The sequence below is a fragment of the Hemiscyllium ocellatum genome, chromosome 26 (assembly GCF_020745735.1).
Source record: "Hemiscyllium ocellatum isolate sHemOce1 chromosome 26, sHemOce1.pat.X.cur, whole genome shotgun sequence".
NCBI lineage: Eukaryota > Metazoa > Chordata > Chondrichthyes > Orectolobiformes > Hemiscylliidae > Hemiscyllium > Hemiscyllium ocellatum.
The window spans coordinates 33,704,242-33,717,229 of record NC_083426.1 but is presented as its reverse complement, the minus strand read 5'-3'; the positions used below and the strand labels follow the sequence as shown (position 1 = coordinate 33,717,229).

General features: G+C 38.4%; 1 protein-coding gene across 2 annotated transcripts in view; it reads left to right on the top strand.

Annotated features, from left to right (window-relative positions):
• The window catches only part of LOC132828202 (leucine-rich repeat-containing G-protein coupled receptor 6), a 264,676-nt gene that overhangs the window by 93,012 nt on the left and 158,676 nt on the right, over nt 1-12,988 (top strand). The gene's annotated exons all lie outside the window — the stretch shown is intronic.

Genomic DNA, 12,988 nt, shown 5'->3' with positions numbered 1-12,988 from the left:
TAAAACAAATCTGTTTAATTGTGTGTAGGTGTGTATAGAGGTTTAGTCATTATTCTCGTTTACTTATGTGTCCTCAGCAACTGAAAAACAAAACAGCCAAAGTTACTCCATGCCTCATATTCATCACACAATGAAAAATGAGGTCCTGATATTTTGACAAAAATGTTTGAGACTATGAATGTTGTCAAGAAAGGTGCATTTGTCTTGGTATTGTGACAACATTTCTGTGACCCAGTGTCAATACTATCATATTAAGTAACTGGATTGGATGATTGACAGTGCCTTTTTTTGTGGCCCTGTCCATGTTACACCTGTAAGAAGTCAAAGTGGAATAATCACTATCAGGCAGTTGACAAGGTCAGCACTTTTCTATATAAACATGGTGAACTGTCTGAAGGGAGTAAGGGAAAGAGAACATTTTTATCTTAGGCTGACCACAGGGCAAAAGGTATTGACAGCTGTTTCCAAGTGTACAAAAATAGTTTTACAATTGGTTAGTTAGCATTCGGCTAAAATCTGAGATCTGCAGTATTTTCCTCACTGAATATGCTTAATTGTTGAATTTAACCATAGTGAGGTCAGTGAAATCGTTTCAAATAACCAATATTCAAACATACTTCTTGCAGGTCAAAGCAATATTTAATAATCACTCAATTGTATTACATTTATAATTTCAATTCCAGCATCTTAAGTTTCTGACACATATCACTAATTCATATACTTTTATGTTGCTTATTAGGTGGCTGCATTTATAAAATTATATTGTTTCAGAATTCACACTGGATTCATTCCAGAATTATAATGATGAATGCAGTTTTAAAGCAATGTCGGTTTTCAAAACATCCATGGAAACTGTGGGGATTAAGATCAACTATGCATCTGTAGAATTATGAGTCAAAACTCATCAGATAGAAAAGCAGTTTGAACAACACACAGTTGTAATGACTTAGTATTGAAATACAATAATATTTTGCTAACAGCATCTTCAGACATTTAGCTGAGTTGAAGAAGTCTTCTTTCTGAGTTAGAAGGTTAAGTGTTCAAATTCTAGTGTTATAGTACATAATCTGGACTGACATTTCAATGAAAGACCACTGATCATTGGAGGTGCCATATTTTTAAACAGACATAAATTCAAGCCACTTACAATCAGTCACTTGGTCATAAGAGATCCCATGACACTATTCAAAGGAAAACAGAATTCTCCCTGTGAACTGGTTAAAGTTTAAACTCCACACAATATCCCTAAGACAAATTAATTGGTCATTAATTTTGTGGTTGTTTGGTATCTTTCTGTATGCAACTTGGTTGCTGCATTGCCCACAAACAGTGACTACATAAAAAGGTTACTCAGTGGCTAATCACTTTGGAAGTAATTGGGACTTGGAAGATGCTACAGTTATGCAAGTTTTTCCTTTTTTTGGTCTCTGCTATTGCCAGCCAACAAAAAGTAGCAGAATTTTCATATATGAAAATATTATAGCTTTAAGATGTTCATTTTGTCCTGCTTTTTGTTTATAAAGAGAGGTTGAGACAGAGGTGCCAAGCGTATTTTTCCAAGTCAATAAAGTAAACAACTTGTGAGGCCTTAGGTTTTTTTTTTAAATTGGAAAAATAGGAGCAGCCTGAAGGGGTGAGGTCAAGCTCCCTCAGAACCAAGATTTTAGTTTAACTTACAGTAATTGTTGGAGTTTGGAAACTGTTATACATCTTTTCCTGCTACAGCAAAACACTTAAGTTCTATCTGTCTCTTTTCAGAGTTTTCTCTTGATGTTCTTTCTTCCAGGACTGGAGAACTACATGTGAGATGATCTATTTTACTGAATTTGCTTTTGTCAAGTGTGTGTTATGGCATTTTACAATATTGGAGCAGTTGCTGTTTTTAGTTAAGTAATCTAGTATTCTGTTAAGTTTTCCAATAGAGTTAAGTTATTCTAGTTCTTTGTTTCTTTTCATTTTAACTATAGTGTAAGAATAAAATGTGTTTTGCTTCAAGCTTGGTAGTTTGACCGATCAAATTGCATTTGGAACACAACACCTTACACTTGCCTTCAAAGTAAGAAAAAGTTGGGGTCTAGGCTAACTTCTTACTATATTTTGAGGTGATTTAGTCTGGTCCATAACAAGCGGAGGGCTCTTATTGGGATCAAAATCTCTAATTTCCAGTTGAGGTTTAGGGTTATTGGACTTAAAGACAGTGAATGATGAGTTTTAGTGTTCTCTTTTCAGTTGTGCATTTGGTTGGTTTAAATACACTGTACCTCCTGTATTAATGGCTTTTTCAGTCACTAAGAGTTTCCTGGGAGGAGAAGATGTCACTTTGGGAGTTTTATAAAAACTGAGCAAAGCAAAGCGTTTGGAATTGACAGACAAGCTGGAGTTGGATTTGCCTTTGTCCCAGTGGAGATAACTGTGGCAATCATGCAACATCTAAAATTGCCAGGAATGCCATCAGAATCTTTGGAAATGGCTAAAATTCAATTGCAAGTGAAGCAGCTTGTACACAAAAAGGCAATTAGATAATTTGAATTACAAGTGAAATCAGAAGAAAGGAGAAAGAGAGAGATTTTGATCTTCGGAGGTTGAACTGAAAACTCAAAGTTGGTTTAAAATGCCAGAGGTAGAGGTGAAAGGTAGGAGTAGTGTTGAGCACAGTGATGGAGAGTAATCGCATCATAGCCAAAGGCCAGATGGGGATCTGTTTAAATATATCCAAGCATTACCTAGTTTTGACAAAAAGGAAGTAGAGGCCTTTTTCATGTCATTAAGAAAGTGGCCAAACAAATGAAATGACGACTGACCATATGGGCATTGTTGATTCTAACAAAACTGATAGGTAGAGCTAATGGGTTATTTGCATCACTATCAGAGGAGCTACATGGGAAGAACAAGGAATTGAAAAATAACCCAAGGTCTCACAAATTGTTTACTTTATTGGCTTGGAATAGATCGCACATAACTCTGTCTCAACCTCCCTTCACAATAAAAGAGGACAAACTACACCTCTTAAAGCCATAGAATCATCACAGATATCATAAACAGTTCTGGAATTCAGCACTGTTCATATTGTGAGTACAGGTGGGTAATCCTAAAATATAAGGAAAAGGAATAAATCCCAACATACTGGTTTTCAGTGAGACTATGACCTTTTTCATGTTGTGAACTCATGTATTTATGTATTGGCACTTCACCTGTAAGGTACAGTTAGGTCAGTCTTTTCTTCCTGATATCTGTTCAGTTTTCCTTTTGTAAAGATGGATCAACTGCAGATTATACGGTTGACTAATTCACTGTTTGGAGCTGCTGGGCTCTGAGTGTGACAAGGCTTTGATATTTCATCAGGACAGCAGGGATGTTAACAGACAGGGCCATCCTGCACTGGTCAAATTAAAAACAAGCTGAAAGAATTCTTTATGACCAATCTCAAAATCTTCCAAGTGTTTAGGCAGTTTATTGTGTTTAAACAGACATGTGGATGCATTTTTACCTTCATGCTCTCAAACTGGGTTTTAAAATAATAATTCAGAAGATATCTATCCCTCTTATTTGCACCTAAGTCCCTGATACGTCTGTTGAAGCTCCAATATAATGAATTGTAAAATTCATTATTTCGCTATTTCATCCCCATATTCATTTTTGACTCTTCTCTCCCACATTTTGAAACTAAATTGAAAGCTTTCCAGGAATAGATTTAGATATTTGATAAGATTACAGAATGACGCACTACAGAGAGCACTCATTCAAAACATTATGCATATTGAGTTCCTTTTAAAAAACAAAATAAGACATTATGATAGAATATCAAAAAAACAGTTCAGGGCAAGAATACTTATTCAAATTTAAAATGAATCCATGCCCGATTACACTTTCATCACATATCCCTTTGATTGTCTGACCCAATTTTTGTTTTCTATTTGTTTTCTGCAGATGGCTTTATACTTGTTTTGTTTTTGTTTTTGTTTGTATCCATTAATATTGATTGAGTAATGAATGTCAGAAAAATGCTTGGAAGAAGAGATGATTTATCCTTGTAACTGAGCTCAGGGGTATATGCAGGTAATGGTGCCTCTGGAATTTTGTGACTTTGATGATGAAATCTGATCTCTAGATTAAAGCATACCTTCAGTTACTGTCATTCTTTAAAATGTTGCTTAACTCAACTTCAAAGATCTTTTTATTTGAATTTCCATCCCTATGCTGCAATGGCTTGAACAAGCAGCATAGGCTTGCTCTGCCATGCACATTAAAACTTTGTGCTAAGTATAACACAACTATCAGCTCATTTATCAAAAAGAACTTTTAGTATCCTTGATATTAGGTTGAGAATAGGGAGTTTCTCCTATCAAATTATTATCTTTTTAGTCCCTATTTTGGCCAAATTTGAAATATTAATGACTTCAATGAAAGATTTTTCTCATGGTTTTAAAATTGTTTACTCACTGCAATGAACTGAGTGTCAGATTTTGTAACAGGACTAAAATATTGTTTTTTGATCTTGCTTGTGCCTAGCTGTCAAAAGTCATTCCATGTTTAAATCAATTTAGTTTGCCTTCTGTCTTCTCCATTGTGCCACGACCACAGCAACTAAGTATTACGCATTCTTAGCCTTTGATGAGTTTGTCCGATGTCTCTTGCTCCATTTACACCCCTCAGCTTGGATGCAATCCTCTTTGTGCTGTCTAACCTGTTCTCATCTGATGTGCAAATGAAAAGCAGCACAAGCAGCACTCACATTACACAATTGCGGAATAGAGATTAATTGTTAAAGTTAACCTAGTTAAAGTAGACATTTAGAACAAAGACTGTGAGCAAAATCCTTTCACACAAGATAGGCAAGAAAGGAACTGTGAAATGTCAATGTCTATGGAAAGATTCCGTATCAATTCTTACACTCCCTGCTTGGACTATTGTATTCTTGCCTTTCACAAGTAAGCCCCAGAAACTCTAGGAAAGCCATGCACCCACAGTTGAATTCCAAAACTTGTGCTGATGTCATTCATAATGAGCTTTTAATAAACCAATGTTAATTACAGGACTCTACAGAGGGAGTTTCTCACTTACAGCCTAATGTGCTGTGATTACATTTGGAAATCAATGGGCTACAATCGATGTTTCATGTTCTTTGTAAATTTCAGCACTTTTAACCTTGTCTGCCCTCAATCTAACTTATTTCTGCAAGTGAAAGTTCTCTTTATGATAACTGCTCTTTTCTTTTCTTCTAATTCAAAAAAGTACATTTGACTTTCTATTTATCTTTGTTTCATTAGAGTTGTCAGTTCAGAATATCCAAGAATAATGAGAAAACTCAGGCAGTATGGTCAGCTACTCTTTATCAGGACTTAAAACAAATTTTCTAAGCTTAAGTCAAAGTTTTTGGAGCGGAACCTGAGGGCTAATTGAGAATGCAGGAGTATTGCTAGAAATAAGGCTTTGACTGCCGTCTGGTGAATGTAACTTATAATACTTTTTCAAACAAGCAAAAGGAAATTTAGCACTATCCTAGTTAATATTTATCACTTAACCAACACCACAAAACAGATTGTCTGATTATTATGGTTTTGGGAGTGTTGTGCGCATACTGGCTGCATATTTCCTACAATGCAATTGTAATTATACTGAAAAGTATGTAATTGGCTATATAACACTTTAGGACATTATAAAATTGTGGAAGATGTTGTTTAATGCAAATCTTTCTCTCTTATCAATTGCATGACAATTATGGAGAAACTACTGACTTATAACTCAAGTCAGACTTTGGTTGAATTTTCCCATGGGCTTCAAGGCATCAAATTGTAAGATTGCAGCCCGAAAATATACAAGAAGGTTGACGCTATCCAGGACAAAGCAGCCTGCTTGATTGTCACTATTTCCACAAAACTTCACTCCCTTCACCACTGGCAGTAACAAAAGTGTGTGATATCTACAAGATCATCAAAGCTCCATTAGGCAGTGCCTTCCAAGCCCACAACCACTACCACTGAAAAGGATAAGAGCAGCAGATACATGGGATCATCATCACCTGCAAGTTCCCCTCCAAGCCACTCACCTTCTTGACTTGGAAATATATCACTCTTCCTTTAATATTTCTGTGTCAAATTCCTGGAACTCTCTCCATAATAGCATTGTAAATGTACTTACATCAAATGAACAGCGGGGGATCGAGAAGGCAGCTCACTATCACCTTCTCAAGACATTAGAGAAGAACATTTGTGCTGGCCTAGTGAGTGGTGTACATGTTCTTTGAATGAATAAAATGGTTATAACCAGATGGGGTATCCCAATCTTCACTTGGTTGGGAGCCAGATTGGGAACTATTAACCTAGAGACCACCTGTTAATTTGATTTCTCTGAGTGCACTGTTAGAAAAAGAATAGATTAGGTGTTTTAGTGCAGCCAGCCCAAACACTGAAGACAGTGAGGACATCTCGAAATAGGTGCAACCACAAAGGGTAAAGTAATAACTCTTTTTCGTGGGGCCGGTCCACACAGACAGTCCTTCCATTCAGAAGAGCAACCCTTCCAACAGCAGCTGATGCTCATTGCAGCCCCCTACTTGGACATTAGGGCTCTGGATTTGATGGCCCCCAAATGTGCTACAAGGAGGCCATCTCCACTGAGCTAGTAACCTCCTCCTGCCAGTGTGGACTGCTCCACCACCAGCAAAAAGCTGGTGTGTCTCAGAAATCACACTAATTGTCTTCCTTCACCCTTGCAACATACAGACAATACACTTAAGTGCCTGCCCAGGGAATCATTCCTAGTGTTAGGATCATGGCTGAAAATGTGTTGCTGGTTAAAGCACAGCAGGTTAGGCAGCATCTCAGGAATAGGGAATTTGACGTTTCAAGCATAAGCCCTTCATCAGGAATGAGAGAGAGTAGCCAAGCAGGACACGACCTGCCCAAAATCCACAAACCTGCCTGCCCCGGCCGACCCATTGTCTCAGCCTGCTCCTGCCCCACCGAACTCATCTCCCAATACCTCGACACGGTCCTGTCCCCTTTAGTCCAAGAACTCCCCACCTACGTTTGGGACACCACCCACGCCCTCCACCTCCTCCAGGATTTTCGCTTCCCCGGTCCCCAACGCCTTATTTTCACTATGGACATCCAGTCCCTGTACACCTCCATCCCCCATCACGAAGGACTCAAAGCCCTCCGCTTCTTCCTTTCCCGCCGCACCAACCAGTACCCTTCCACTGACACCCTCCTTCGACTGACTGAACTGGTCCTCACCCTGAATAACTTCTCTTTTCAATCCTCCCACTTCCTTCAAACTAAAGGAGTTGCCATGGGCACCCGCATGGGCCCCAACTATGCCTGCCTCTTCGTAGGATATGTGGAACAGTCCATCTTCCGCAACTACACTGGCACCACCCCCCACCTTTTCCTCCGCTACATCGATGACTGTATCGGCGCTGCCTCGTGCTCCCACGAGGAGGTTGAACAGTTCATCAACTTTACTAACACCTTCCATCCCGACCTGAAATTCACCTGGACTGTCTCAGACTCCTCCCTCCCCTTCCTAGACCTTTCCATCTCTATCTCGGGCGACCGACTCAACACAGACATCTACTATAAACCGACTGACTCCCACAGCTACCTGGACTACACCTCCTCCCACCCTGCCCCCTGCAAAAACTCCATCCCATATTCCCAATTCCTTCGTCTCTGCCGCATCTGCTCCCAGGAGGACCAGTTCCAACACCGCACAGCCCAGATGGCCTCCTTCTTCAAGGACCGCAGATTCTCCCCAGACGTGATCGACGATGCCCTCCACCGCATCTCCTCCACTTCCCGCTCCTCCGCCCTTGAGCCCCGCTCCTCCAACCGCCACCAAGACAGAACCCCACTGGTTCTCACCTACCACCCCACCAACCTCCGCATACAACGTATTATCCGCCATCATTTCCGCCACCTCCAAACTGACCCCACCATCAAGGATATATTTCCCTCCCCTCCCCTATCAGCGTTCCGCAAGGACCACTCCCTTCGTGACTCCCTCGTCAGATCCACACCCCCCACCAACCCAACCTCCACCCCCGGCACCTTCCCCTGCAACCGCAGGAAATGTAAAACTTGCGCCCACACCTCCACACTCACTTCCCTCCAAGGCCCCAAGGGATCCTTCCATATCCGCCACAAGTTCATCTGTACCTCTGCACACATCATCTATTGCATCCGCTGCACCCGATGTGGCCTCCTCTATATTGGGGAGACAGGCCGCTTACTTGCGGAACGCTTCAGAGAACACCTCTGGGCCGCCCGGACCAACCAACCCAACCACCCCGTGGCTCAACACTTTAACTCTCCCTCCCACTCCACCGAGGACATGCAGGTCCTTGGACTCCTCCACCGGCAGAACATAACAACACGACGGCTGGAGGAGGAGTGCCTCATCTTCCGCCTGGGAACCCTCCAACCACAAGGTATGAATTCAGATTTCTCCAGTTTCCTCATTTCCCCTCCCCCACCTTGTCTCAGTCGGTTCCCTCAACTCAGCACCGCCCTCCTAACCTGCAATCTCCTTACTGACCTCTCCGCCCCCACCCCACTCCGGCCTATCACCCTCACCTTGACCTCCTTCCACCTATCCCACCTCCATCGCCCCTCCCCCAAGTCCCTCCTCCCTACCTTTTATCTTAGCCTGCTTGGCAACTCTCTCTCATTCCTGATGAAGGGCTTATGCTCGAAATGTCGAATTCCCTATTCCTGAGATGCTGCCTAACCTGCTGTGCTTTAACCAGCAACACATTTTCAGCTATGATCTCCAGCATCTGCAGACCTCATTTTTTACTAGTGTTAGGATCATACCAGGAGCAATCCTGATGCAAAGCTCCCCCCCACCCCACTACACCCTCCACTTCTAGAAACACAGAAGCAGAAAAACTCTGTTCATTATAACAATTAAATTCTGAAACTGTAATATATGATAGGACTTAAGACTTACATAATTAGAAAAATATTTTCCAATTTTGCAATATAGATTACTCAATGGATCTGTTAATTTCTCTTTAAAGAAGTGCAATAATTTTTTGCATAATTTGCTATTATGAAGTAGATCTTCTATGAATCATTCAGCCACCGCAGTGACAGTAATTATTTTGTTTTCTTGCCAACACAGTGTGTCTCTAAAACCTAACTATTAAAGTTAATTTGATCTGAAATTATTCATGGCATTTTTAAATGCTAACTCAACTTTCTCTGTATTGAGTTCACAGTCATATTAAACTAAATATCCTGACTCTTTCTGCAACTGAAAATACCTTGTATATTGTAGAGTGAAGGGAATTATACTTGTTCTTTATGGACAGCTGTTAAGCTTGTGAAACAGGAGCTATATGTCAATCACATGGAACTGGAGCCTGGGTATGTTGAGATCCAAGTAAGGTGTCCTCTCCAACCAACCTCTCTATGCCAATTCACAGGACGTGGGCATCATTTGTTAGGTCAGCATTTATTGCTCATCTCTAATTGTCCAGAGGGCAGTTAATAGTCAACTACATTGTTGTGGGTTTGGAATCACATGTAGGCCAGACCAGAAAGGACAGCAGTTTCCTTATGACATGAGTGAAGCAGTTGGGTTTTCTTGACAATCAACAATGGTTTTATGGCCATCATTGGACTCTTAATTCCAAATTTTGTTTTATTAATGTTCAATAAGATCTGTGACTGTTCACTCATAGGAGTGAGAAATATAGAGGTAATGATACAGATCAAGGATCTGTCATTAGACCTGACCCAATGATAACTGTATCAACCTGAAACATTTGGAATATTTTGGAATATTGAAAGGTACTGCAACATTGCAGCTTCTTGTCCCTTGTTTCCTTTATGAGGAACCAATGGATGTTTCATTGCAGTATTAAGCTTTGACTCTTAATTTTCATTAAATTCAGCAGACTACAAACATTTAGTCAAAGCAGATATGAATAAAATCTGTACTATTTATAGTTTAGCATTTGTCCTAGCATTAAAATAATAGTCTACTTACAAGAAGATGATTTAAGATCTTATGTATTATTTCAATGACAACAATCATAAATAAACACATTTTAAATAACTAACTGCAGATTTAAGTACACATCTAAATGTGCCAAATCATTTTCCAGCAGGCAGCTACCAATTTAAAGAGATTGCAGTATTATGCTATTCCTTTGCTTTTTGCCATTCATATGCACTCTTAACATAACTACTAAACAAATACAATGCTTAGGTTTACCATATTAAACTCCACATTCCTCAATCCATACCAGAGAATGATTTGTGGATAAATATCGTCAATCAAATAAGAACACCCACTAAAATTAAAATTGATGGAAGGACATAAAGTTGGGGACGGGTGGTCTAATTTTAAAAATGATATTAACATTCTTGTGTATTTGGAGGTCAGTGAAATCTAAAAAGGTCACATCTCTGTGTTGTAATCCTAATTATCATGCCGATCAGAAGTATTTTTACTTTGAGATGGTTATGGGAAACAGTCAAAAGATACTTTTGTGGCTGTTTCATCTAAATTAAGGGAAATGCAGCAATTAAAAATAATTATTCTGTGTCCCACTGGAGGGCCTTGGTTTTGATTATTTACAAAGCCCATTAGCCGTAAATGCAAACATAGATACCAACTTTAAAGTGCACATTAATGAAGAGTAATTCAAAAAAGGAATGTCTTCCCTAGAACAAATATTTTCTTAAATATACTTATTTTGACAGAATATTACACACATCCTTCAATATTTTAGCAGCTTCAGTATTTATGTGCACAAATACAGGATATTATATTTCTGAAGTGCTGTCTTTGAAAAAGATGTTCTTGGAACAACCAAACCATAACCACACAACATGGAAGCAAACAAAATAATTATGATGCAAAAATTGTTTCTTTGAATCAATTAAAATTATTTATTGACCAAATTATGATTTTAACAAGTTAGAAATCTGAAATCTGAACAGCACATTTTGGAAACAATCAATAGAGTCAGGCTGCATCTGTAGACCGGAAACAAAGTTGTTTCATTGAATTAATTTTTGATTGAATGATGATTGAAAATGTGATTAATTTTCTTTCTTAACTTTATCAACTTTAGTCTTTTAAGTTCATTTTCTCTCAGACAGCATGATACTGGTGATTGTTCTGGAACTATGAGACTATAGGAGGTATAGACCATTATTTCAGGTTATCTATACCTTCAGGATTTACCTGACCTTTTCTTGGTACATTCAGCTCAATACTAAGTTATCAGAACTGGAAGATATTAGGAAAGTTTTGTTTTTCTTACGTGAGTGCAGAGCTAAGCAAAACTGAATAAACCAGTAAAACTTGGGAAATTATGTCTCACTCATTCTGTCTACCTGAATTGAAACTCTCGTGCAACCAGTACATTAATTTCCAAGTTTACGTTTTCTTTGTTGGTTAGATGAAGATGGTGCCAGACAAAATGAAATGAGTATAGAAATAAAAGATGGCAGCGTCTCAGTGAAATAGAAACGGAGGAGGGAGGTATGAAAATTTCACAAAGAAAATGCTAACCTGGAAAATTACTAGGAAGTTCTGAAGGTGTGGATAACCTGAAACAACAGTCTACACCTCCTATAGTCTCATAGTTTCGGAACAATCACCAATAATGTGTTGTCTGAGAGAAAATGAACTAAAAGACTAAAGTTGATAAAGTTAAGGCAGCAAATAAGTCATATTTTCAATCATCATTCAATCAGAAAATTATTCAATAAAACAATTTGTTCAACAGCGGATAAAGAAACACCTTCATATGTTACTATTGGTAGGTTAAGTAATAATCATCATAAATAGAAATTTCTGTAAAAGAGTGACAAATTTGTTATATTCTTAACATTAACCATTATGAAAATCTGGCTCCCATCAAACAGCTGTAATTATGGCAAGTTGTTTGAAAATGTGAAAACACCTGAAAATAATAATGTATCTCCTTTGGAAAGTAATCTTCGGAATACTTCCTTTGAACTAACACCTGCTTTATAAATACCTGCAACAAAAGTTAACATGCTTTTGAGGAGAGAATGGGGATTAGATTAAATACACAGTAGATTATGTGAAATCCTTGGACATATTAGGAAGAAGACAACATCCTACAAACTGTCAACTTGATATTTGTGCTGCGTTCTGTTTGAACTGCTCATTTTCAGACTGGGTTACTGCTGGAAACTAAAGGCAGCTTAGAGGTTCTCTCTTCATATAAAAGCTTTTGTGAATGAGTGGAAAATCTCTGTACTCAACATAGTAAACATGGTGACCTGGAAAATGGATCAACTTATGCTGTTTTTCCAGATCTTAAACTGATACCGAAGGTTCAAATAAAGTGTGAAAATGAGCATGACCATTCACAGAAGTGTGCAACCTGCAATCTTTCCATCGGCATGCAGGGAAAATAACGGATGTATTTTTGAAAAAGTGTTCATTATGATATTTAAATAAGATCCTAAATTTGTTGTAGAACTCTTGTAAGAACTTGGCCAGCATCCATGAGGAAAACCATTCGATAAATCATAGTGCTAATTGGCAACCAAGACCATGCTGATGTGCACTTTAAATGGCTTCTTTTACCAAATTACCATCTTGGTGCTATTTGTTTGTTATGATGGTCCAAAAATAAGCCTTTATATTTTTATTTTCCTTTCTGCTTTTGTTCATATTTCTTTAAACTGTATTTACTTTTCTCATTTTAATGATATTAATTTAAAAAATTGCTTAAATCTGAAATAAATATTTCCCTCAGCTAAGATCACGTTGTTGAAAGTTTACTGTGGCTTAGTAGATGAGTAACAGTTTATCTCTAGGTTGTGGTTTTCAATGAGCAATAAGTTACTGTTTATTCACATACATTAAAGTTTATTTTTTATATAAAGGAAATAATATAATTGTATATAATTAATTTGGAATAATTTACTTCTATGGATACTGAACATAGGGCACCACAGTAGACTTAATCTCAAACCTTTCTTTGTAGAATTGA